The 11,045-nt window shown below is 43.8% G+C and overlaps 1 protein-coding gene across 1 annotated transcript in view; it reads right to left on the bottom strand.

Annotated features, from left to right (window-relative positions):
- Window positions 1-11,045, bottom strand: part of ValRS (Valyl-tRNA synthetase) — a 359,853-nt gene that overhangs the window by 330,451 nt on the left and 18,357 nt on the right. The window lies entirely within an intron of this gene.

Genomic DNA, 11,045 nt, shown 5'->3' with positions numbered 1-11,045 from the left:
ATTGAGCATGCCTGATGTGCCTAATATTGAATGCATTTTCTGTAAGGCATACCACAACAATCTCCGGTATATTTTAGGGGCTTTGTATAGACCGCCTGGATCACCGGTCAGTGTTTTAAATAACCTAGGAGATTATATGAGAACTTTTGTTAAGCCAAATGATAGGATTATTTTAGCCGGCGATTTCAATTTACCGGATATTGACTGGCCAACTTTCGCAATCAAAACCCATAGCGATGAATCAAGTGAGGCCATGCTTGATATAGCGTTCTCATATGACTTGACACAAACTGTAGAGCACCCGACCCGAATACAAGGGAATTCAAAATCCATGCTAGACCTTTTCTTTGTTTCTGGCACAATTATAGATACAGCTAAATGTGTAGTGATACCCGGTATCTCTGATCACAAGGCTGTTCTACTAACCCTTTCCGGCCCGACTGTTGATAAAAATTGCTCTGAAATCCATTTTAGAAACTTCTCTCGAGCTGATGATGTTTCCATTGCTGATATTCTTTCCTTCAATTTTGATATGTTTTGTAACAACACTCACAGTGTTCACAAACTTTGGGACTGGTTTAGAGCTATGATACATGAATGTATTGAATGCCACCTGCCGGTTATTGTTAAAAAAAACAAAAAACCCATGGATTTCTCGGGCAACACTGCAGCTAAAAAGAAAACTGAAACGAATGAAAAAAAAGAAGCAAATAGTTACTCTCCAGAATTAGAACAAAAAATCCTTTTGCTTAGTTATCAACTAAAACAGAGCACTGTCACTGACAAACAGCATTACTTTAATGAATCTTTACCCAACTTTATATCAGAGTATCCCAAGAAATTCTGGCGTTTGGTCTCTCCAACCTCGAGGATCAATAATGAGTTTGAAATCAATGGTGTTCTGGTCAGTGATGCACAAACAGTATCTAATGTATTCAATGAACATTTTATGTCCGTATTTACTGATGACAATAATATCTTTCCAAAATTTGAAGCTTCACTGCCGCCTCTGGATGACCTTGTAATTAGTGAACATGGAATTTTAAACATGTTACTTAGCCTTGATATAAAGAAATCACCTGGACCAGAGAACATACCTAATGCCTTTTTGAAAAGATATGCACAATGGACATCTAAATATTTGTTTGTTTTATTTACAAGGTCCTTAAATGAAGGTCAAATTCCGAGAGACTGGGGGACTGCTAGAGTGAAACCGCTTCATAAAAGTGGAAACAAGCGATGGATCAAGAACTACCGCCCTATTTCACGCACATCGACTGCTTGTAAACTACTTGAACACATAATTCACAATCACATATCAAACTTCCTCGAAGCTAATAATTTTTTTACTAAGTGTCAGCATGGATTCAGGAGGGGTTACTCAACTTGTACACAGCTAGTCGAAACTATACATGATTTTGCCTCGTCAATTAACACTGGAACGCAGATTGATGCCGTATTTATGGACTTCTCGAAAGCTTTTGATAAGGTTACTCACGAAAAGTTACTTTATAAATTAAACACAGTACTTCATAACGAACAACTAGTAAAATGGATTTCAGCCTACCTCTCAAACAGAGAACAATTCGTTATAAATGGATTTCAGCCTACCTCTCAAACAGAGAACAATTCGTTATTTTTAATGATCATTCTTCTGACAGGCTTACAGTTCACTCTGGCGTCCTTCTTGGGCCTCTGTTGTTTTTAATATATATTAATGATATTGTCACTAACATTCCTGTGAAAATTAGACTTTACGCTGATGATTGTGTTATTTGCACAGAAATAAGAAATGTCTCCAATCAGCTATTACTTAATAATGCGTTGCAAACAGTTTTCGCGTGGTGTGAAGCATGGCAAATGTCCATTAACTTTGAAAAAACTGTACTAATGAGAATCACTCACAAAAAGAAAGTCTTACCCTTTGATTATTGTATTAACGGCATGACACTGCCAGAAGTAACAGAATATAAATATCTAGGGCTCTGGGTCACTAACACTCTTAGCTGAAATAAACATATCGACTTCATAACGTGTAACGCTTTTCGTAAATTGTTTTTTTTGAGACGGGCATTGCGGTTGTCTACCCCATCTGTTCGCCTTCTTGCTTACAAATGTATTGTTCTGCCTACCTTAGATTATGCTGCTATCATTTGGGACCCGTTCACCCAAACTAACATGAATAAATTAGAGAAGGTTCAAAAGAGGGCGGCACGCTACATATATAACAATTACCGACGTACATCAGTAACATCTTTTAATCCAAGCTGGCCTTCCGACAATAACAGAGCGAAATCGTTGTGCACGACTTAATGTTTACCACCCTTCAATCTAAACATTATATCAATAGTGTGTTGTAAATGTTATCTAATGTTCAAGTCGGAACTATAAAAAGAATGCTGAAAATTCTAATGTTATTATCATAACATTAGAATTTTCAGCATTCTTTTTATAGTTCCGACTTGAACATTAGATAACAAATTTATGTATCAATTAATCAAAAGACACTACAGAACAGAACTCACCGATCTGCTTGTTTTTTCGTCCGGATATGCGACGCAACGACACCAGCTCAGCTCACTTTAACTCCTTTTCGTGTTCGAAATAACTGCTTTAAATACTCATTCCTTCCTCGAACTATTTCCAATTGGAATAACCTCACTAACAATGAAGTGCTGCAGCCGTCACTGACATTGTTCTCGCAACATATCACCTAGTTTTATTGCATTTGCTATTTCACTGTTCTGTTGTATATGTTTAATTGTTGTATTTGCAATGGTGCAGAAGAGCTTCAACTTGCACTGTTATTTTTGTTTACCTTTGCCTGTTTTGTTAAACTGCCTAGTTTGTATCCCCACCCTGCTAAAATCCCAACTACGGGATTGCAGTATCAATAAATAAATAAAAGAAAATTTTGCGCTTGAAATCATCAAAGGCTTTTGCTAAATCTTTCACTTCCTTACTCATTGTTAGATGACAAAAGATAGCAAGCTATAAGGTAGTTTGCAAAATGCACAGTCAGCATCACAAGAAAAATCTAAAGCACTTCAGGAGCATCTCATGCAGAGAACATATGTAAGTAGTCAAAGTCAAAAGTGGCAGCAGCGACGAAGCGTAAAATTAAAATTTCAAAATGTGAGTACGCCTCATTCATAACTAACCTGCAGTAGAAGCAAAAAGCCTTTAGCAGCAGTTCTTCGCAACTTCGCTGCTACTGCCAAGTGAAACTGGCCGAGGTTGCGGGGCTCCTTTTGTAGCGTCCAGGCCCTGACGTATTGCGACGTAGGCGCAGCTCTGGTGCCAGGTTGAGGCGGAGCCGTTGATGATACAGCCGGTTACTTTGCAGGCTTCACACATGCGCTTGTCTGTCACAGCCGGTACCGCAACTGCAGCAGAAGCAAAAAGCCTTTAGTAGCAGTTCTTCGCAACTTCGCCGCTACTGCCAAGTGAAACTGGCCAAGGTTGCGGGGCTCCTTTTGTAGCGTCCAGGCCCTGACGTATTGTGACGTAGGCGCAGCTCTGGTGCCAGGTTGAGGCGGAGCCGTTGATGATACAGCCGGTTACTTTGCAGGCTTCACACATGCGCTTGTCTGTCACAGCCGGTACCGCAACTGCAGCAGAAGCAAAAAGCCTTTAGTAGCAGTTCTTCGCAACTTCGCCGCTACTGCCAAGTGAAACTGGCCAAGGTTGCGGGGCTCCTTTTGTAGCGTCCAGGCCCTGACGTATTGCGACGTAGGCGCAGCTCTGGTGCCAGGTTGAGGCGGAGCCGTTGATGATACAGCCGGTTACTTTGCAGGCTTCACACATGCGCTTGTCTGTCACAGCCGGTACCGCAACTGCAGCAGAAGCAAAAAGCCTTTAGTAGCAGTTCTTCGCAACTTCGCCGCTACTGCCAAGTGAAACTGGCCAAGGTTGCGGGGCTCCTTTTGTAGCGTCCAGGCCCTGACGTATTGCGACGTAGGCGCAGCTCTGGTGCCAGGTTGAGGCGCAGCCGTTGATGATACAGCCGGTTATCTTGCAGGCTTCACACGAGCGCTTGTCTGTCTCAGCCGGTACTGCAACTGCAGTAGAAGTAAAAAGTCTTCAGCAGCAGTTCTTCGCAGCTGCGCCGCTACTGCCAAGTCACCTGTCTGGGATATTAGCTTAAAAGCCTTCACACACCTGTGAATTCGAATGTTCCACCTCAAAAGTACAACCCACTACTCCAGATGCCAAGGAATTCGATATTCATGTGCGATATTCATGTTCATAACGATGCCTCAAGCTACTTCAACATTGAAGAAGGCACACCAAAATCTGTTGTGCATTCTGCACAGTGCAAGAATGGGGAACAAGGTATAAAATTTATTCAAACAACCCAAAGTTAGTGTTGATATTGATAGAAGTTAGTATTGATATTAGTCTTCTAATGTGAGGACCATGTGTTTGGTATCTATTTCTTTGTTATCCCTGCGGATCTTGATTCGGTGAACGTCGATTACATTCTGGTCGGTAAGCCCTTCAAGCATTTCAGCTTCTGTGATGAAAAGTCTGATTCAGAGATTACACCTCGGACTGTGTTTAGAGATCGGTGGGGGTTACAGAGACAGCGATGTCCCCTATAGACGCAATGTTGGAGAGTTTGGAACACTGGATGCTGTCGCGCAGCTCAAGAAGTAAGTCGCCACTGGACATTTTTGAGACCGTGTAGCCAGGGCCCAAGGTATCGGTTAAGCATTTTGACACAAGGAATGGGGACATTATTCTTGCCTGTATTCCGTCACTTTCACTGTGGATTACGTGGAACTTTGAAAATGTTTGTCTCTTTTTTAAAAAAAATCAGCTGCTTCGTTCCGCCCTCTTTTTATAGAGCGATCAGGTTTGGATAAGGATGGAGCCATGAAAAAATTTAGTTTTTCAGTCATGGTGCCAGCCACCCACCACGGAGTCCAACAAGGGGACGGGACAGGAACTTGAAAGCAAGTCCTGCCCACGCCAGCTGTACACCTCAACTATAACCAAATATGACTCAACTAAGGGTAGTTGGTCACACAAGGTTAACCCTCGCCGCCAGGAAAACAGGAAAAACCAAGAAGTGAGTAGGATATAGGAGAGTTGTGAGACAGAGATAGGAAAGAGAAAGATGGAGAGGAGGATTGGAAAAGGCGACTGCCGATTCCCCCGGGTCGGGTCAGGCCGGAGGTGCCGTCTGCAGGAAGCTGGGGCCAAAGTGGTGTGTTGCCTCCGCCAAGGGGCCTTAAGGGTCCAAACGCTCGGCATCGGCTCAACCACCAGGATCCCCTTTTCCCCGGACACGGCGATGCCACGCACGGCGAGGCGCGGGTGCTCGAGTCCGTGGTGATGCACAGTTCACCATCATCCCCTTGCGGGGATGTCCCTGCGGATGCTCGGGAACCCGCGGTGTCGCCACTCCCCGTCGCGACGCCTGCAAGCTGCAGGCGCCCCCCTGCGGGGTTGTGATGGTTACAGTGATGCAGAATATAAGACTTGGAGCCTATAATATTGCACGAAAATGTTCTCACCCCCAATAATTTCAAATACTACACAATATTTTCAAACACCTGTTATGCGTGCTGATCTCCCTCAATTGCCCTAATTTTTTTTTACTGATCGTCACTGCTATCATTGGCAAATGACATTTTTACTGTGCAGCAACGAAAGAGACCGAATGACATATGATGCATCAAATGCAGTTAGATTCGAATGACATTAAATTTGCTAGTGTGCCAGGAATGGTCACATGGAATGGTCAGATTTGAAGCAGAATTGACATCTGAGCTAGTTGGTTTTTCATTTTTTAGGACAACAGACGCATCTTGACGCACCTGTATGAGCACTTTTCCTGTCACGCCTGCGCGATGGCTTTTGTTTTGTTTGTGATTGTTCTTCCTTTTGTGTGTTTCTCGAATAAACGCGCAGTTGCGAGTAAGCGCTTGTGATGTTTCGTCTCCCTTGTCTGTTGTCCTAAGTGCGCTTTATATAATTTTTGAAAATGGTCAGATTTGTTTCGATCGCGAGACTGTCTCAAGAGGCTAGGGACAGTGCATGCTTGCACGTGTTTCGTTTTACAGTTCATGTTGTATTCTATGTAGTGCGCATTGAAGAGAGTAGTTTTATTTGGTGCTTTATGGTGTTTGCAACCTATTACCAAAACATTTTACCAAATGCACCAGTACCATTTTGATTATGATGAAAGGCCACGCCCCCTTTTCCACGTCATTAGCCATATATGACCGATGTTTTGAACGGGCTGCCAAAAATCAAAGTCGGCACTCCTGGACAAGCCGCACCATCTACAATAGACTCGCAATAATTCAAACTCTGATAACTCGAACTTTCGGTTAACTGAGACAAATTTCAAAATTTTGGTTGGCTAGCTATATTTTCAATGCATTTTAAAGCTGTTTAGTTTGTACCGTGGATTCTCGTAAATTCACTTAATTCTAACTTTTTGGTTTGCTCCAGCACTCCCAGCGCGCGAAAAAGCAGCAGCCGAGGTCGGATAAGTCAGTTTTGCGGCATCACGTGAGCTGAAAATTCGGCCCCTCCAGATGGTTAACTCGGATGTGGTCCAAAGGGGGTTGATTGGAGTCGCCCGTCACTGCATAGTTTCGTTTTCCAAGCTTTGCTACTAACCCATGACGATATCAGCTATCGGCCGCGCACCAAGGCCAGCTGCGCGCCATTTCGGAGACTGATTGGCACATGGCGCTGTTCCAGAGCAAATGTGCATTCCGCATGCTGCCTTCTGCGAGGTCGTGTGTGCCGACAATCTGCGGTCATCATGAACTGCTTGTTGTGTGGAGGCTCCACCGCTGTTGCGTCGCACTTGTGAAGGAGGCTGCGGAAGTACTATCTACCTTGTTTTTGTGTTCTAGTAGACGTATATTCAAGCACCTACCCGTCTGGCCAACATAAAAGCCATCACATGTGAGGGGCAAAGAACAGATTACGTGTTTTGAACATGGGACAAAAAAAAAGGGGTTTTGATGACTGGCGTGGCAAGCATTTCTATGACCCTCCGGTGATCTTGCCGAATTTACAAGCTCGACCATTTTGATAAGTTTATTAGGAGTGGAAAACAAGACTTTGCCATGTTGCTGATTACCATACCGATTACTGATCACCTTACTATTTTGGAGCACCCCTGCTTTAGTATTCCCAACATTGGGCATGCCATGACGGAATTGCAAAAAATCGTCACTGCCCCGCATTTTTCAGTAAAAACAGACGACCATTGCCTATTTTTTCACCAGTTAAATTTGCTGTGGTGCAAAACTTTTCTGTGAGGTTGTAACCATTTCGCTATTAGAACTTCAGATAACTCGGACCTTTTTTCCAGTGCGTTGAGGTCCCAATTAATGTGGCTTTAGTCTACTGGGGAACCAGTGCATTATTTATATTCATTCCAATACCCTAAGGGCCCTCTGGGGGCATTAAGCAGAACATGAATCTTTCACACATGCACAAAAAAAAAAGCACTGCAAGTAGTTAATGCAGCACTCAAGTACAACTCAAGAGACATGGTTACAAAGAAATATTCTTCAAAATGCACAAACAGAAAACAAAAGACAAAGAACAGCGATTGTGGATGCGTCGTGTAACACAGTAATTATGCCGCTGGAAAAACTAGGATTCCAAATAAGCTAGCAAAACTGAATGAAATAACGAAGACTGTGTTATCATGCCAATCCTGGAGGGTAATTCATTCCATTCTTTTACTAATAAGACTAAAGGTGAATTCTTGTACATTTCCATCCGGGCGAAGATAGGAACTTTGTAGCAGGGTGTGTTGCTGGGCGAGTTGGTTTGACATTCTGAACACTGAAGCGCTGGCAGACGACGGACACGGGAGGACGAGACACAAGTGCGCTGAAATAACAACTTTAATATCAAAGGAGGGCAATCCGCACGTTTTTATAGAGTAACCCAAGATTAGCCAGTGATTACAGGGCACATGCGCAATTCAAGGCAAAAAAAAAGAGAAAAAGCAAGGGAAGCGCGCGCATTTTGAACCCACACCATGCAGAAACAAAAGACACAAGGGTGTCCGATCCACTCCAGTTGGCCAAACATCAGGCACACCCCCAATCACACCGAAATCAAGACGTGGCAGTGAAGGGGAGAGGGGCAGAGGAAGGAACGCAACACAACTCTTGGCAAAAAAGGACTATCTACACACACCGGCAGTCCTGTATGGCCGGCGATGACAGGGATAAAAGGATAAAAACAATAAAATGCAAAAGGCAATGACGCAAAATGGACATTAAAATGTCGGAAAGCGGCGTGAAGACATGCATAATGAGAAAGAAGTGAAAGGGTGGTTGGAATGGGAAAACAATTGACCACCTAAAAGCAAGCGATAAAAGCCAACGAAGAACACAGCTAAAATGATGCGATGCTAGCCAACAATGAACACGGCCTAAAAGGGGGATGAGGGCTAACCATAAAATCTAACTAAAAGAGCAATGATGGCCAAAGCTAGGAGGGGGATGAAAACTAGAAGAAAGGAATGGACGTAGCGTCCCAAAAATATTTAAAGACAGCAGTGGCGAAAAGAATGGGTTGTGAAAAGGAGCCGCGTATGAAACCACGGCGCCAAGAATTTAAAGTGAATCTTTTTCCAACAGGGCTACTGAGGGTGTACTGACGCAGACGTCTTGTTGCTTGTTGATGAAACCTGCCTCAATTATCTCTCGAGTGAGTTGGTTGCTGCTCTTTGCCAGAATTTTTGTTGCCTTATACATCGGAGGGTGCCTGCGACAAGGACTACAGTCACGAACGTGGACGGCTAAGTTGCTAGAATTAGAGGTGTGTCTGAGAAATCTGTTATTAATACATCAACCAGTCCGGCTAATGTATTCCCTGCCACAAGACAAAAGGATCGAGTACACAACTCCTGTGCTGCAACTTACGAAAGGATTACGATGCCGAACTGTGCATTTGCAAACTTTTTCGCCGGTACCGTTCACTCTCCTGCAGAGTCTAGAGAGGTGGTGAGGGGCTGAAAAAAACAACGTTCACTCCTACTTTTCGTCCAATCCTTTTTAGGTTGTGAGAAACCTGGTGTACGTAGGGAATAATGGCAGGTTTCTTATTGCGTTCCCTTGCATGCGACGAGGGGGGGGGGGGGGGGGTGTACACTGCATTTTTTTTACATTTTTTTCAGCCACCGAGACGGCGGGTATCCGGCGGGTATCCTCGTCCTCCCTTTGTCCGCCGTCTGCCAGCATTTCAGTGTTCAGAACTTTGTAGGCATGATCGATGCGCTGTGGGGGATTAGGTGGTGGCAAAATATGCGATCAGGCAAATGATGTGTTGCTGTGATGGTGTGTGTGAATAAAAAGATAATCTAGCGAATTTCCTGTGCACTGCCAGTGACGCCATGTTGAGCGTTACTTTCAGAGAAGAAACACTTTGGAATCGAGAGTAGGAAAAGAAGATGAACCGAGCTGCTTTATTCTGAACAGCTTCAAGTAGATTGGTTAGGGTGATTTGGTAGAAATTCCAAATTACTGATGCCTATTCCAGGGAAGGACGCACGAGATGGTATGCTTCACCACGCTGCAACAAGTTGGAGACTGCTGGTTGGGTAAAGACATAAGTGCCCTTTAAAGAACTACTATAGACACCTCATTTTGGTATTGCGTGTTTCCTTCTGTTAAACGTTACGTTAGACAAACGATACGTTAGACATTGTTCTGTTTAGTGTTCGGCGGGATTAATATATGTACAAACGTGCGTAATAAATCACCAGTTGAAAGTCAGCGCTCGTGTCGTCGTGTTTGTTCCGTCCTCGTGTTTTTCCGTGCTGTTTTACCATGGATAGGCACCTTAAACTAACCTCCGAAGACTAAAAACGTGCGCTTACCCCCTAGGGCACTGACCGTGTCCCAGCCCTTCAAAAATAGTGTCGACCCCCAAAAAACAACAGTGGCACTGAAATGGCACTTAACCACCAGCCAAGCGCCCTGAGAGGCTACAAGTTCAATCAGTGCGGGTGTGTCTGCCGGCAGGGCAAAGCATCACAAGTAGAAGCAAAGCGTGGTGAGCACGAAAAAGAGGCTGCTTGAAACTACTCTACACGGCCGGCGATCAACAAATGATAGCAATTTGAAAAGTTTTAATAGTAGTCACGAGGTGTGCCGTCGCCTGCCCTATTGTATCTCCGCCTTCTGCACTTTGGCCGCATGCAGGCAGCGCTCAGACAGCCGAGTCCAGTATCCATCACGTTTGCGTAGAGCGGCCTAGCAGTGCGCACTGAGCGTTGAAACTTAAATCAGACAGTAAGCAATAGTTTTCAGTTAAAGTGCTAGTTCCCGCCTAGCTCCTAGGGTTATGCACCTGTACTTCCGTGCAAAGGTTGCATCAAAAAGCAACCAGCTGCTGCAAGGTGATTTGAAGCCAAATGTTCTGCTCAAGCAGTTTACATAAGGGGATGCAAACTGTACGTTCTGCGCACACATGCGCAACAGTAGCTTCGTCACTGCACTCTTTGTCAAGGATCTAAGGTGTCGGGATTGTGAAGCAGTGGAAACAGGCTGTTTGCCCCAATTTGAAAAAACTATAGTAATAGCGAGGAACAGAAACAAGACGCCCCGTGAGATCACTGAAGCAGTCAACATAGTATCATTAAATGACAACTGCAATGACAACTGCATTAGCAAGCCTTCTGTTTCTCTATCAGAAAAAGAACTTGCCTATCTGACATGAAATTCGAGGCATTAGCTCTGCAACCCTCCCACCATGTCTACTGGTTTTTAGCACTTTCTTCACATTTGACCACATCTTATAGTTGACCTGCATGTATAGCTTAGCTTTATCTTTTTGCCATGTTTCTTTTTGGCCTTTTAACTCGTTATACTTTTATACCTTTTATCATTTTTAGCTTCATGACCATGTTTTTATCACTGCTTGTTTATGGAATGTTCCATGTTGGCCATTCATCTTCAAATTTCTTTTATTGCTTTCTTTATTTCTTTCCTTGATATTTTATAGAAAAGAGCTATGTTGGTTATTGCTTGCTTGTTGCCACAGCCTCTTCT

This window comes from Amblyomma americanum, chromosome 1 (assembly GCF_052857255.1).
Source record: "Amblyomma americanum isolate KBUSLIRL-KWMA chromosome 1, ASM5285725v1, whole genome shotgun sequence".
NCBI lineage: Eukaryota > Metazoa > Arthropoda > Arachnida > Ixodida > Ixodidae > Amblyomma > Amblyomma americanum.
Note: the sequence above shows the minus strand (reverse complement) of the source record. Positions and strands in the feature narration are given on the sequence as shown.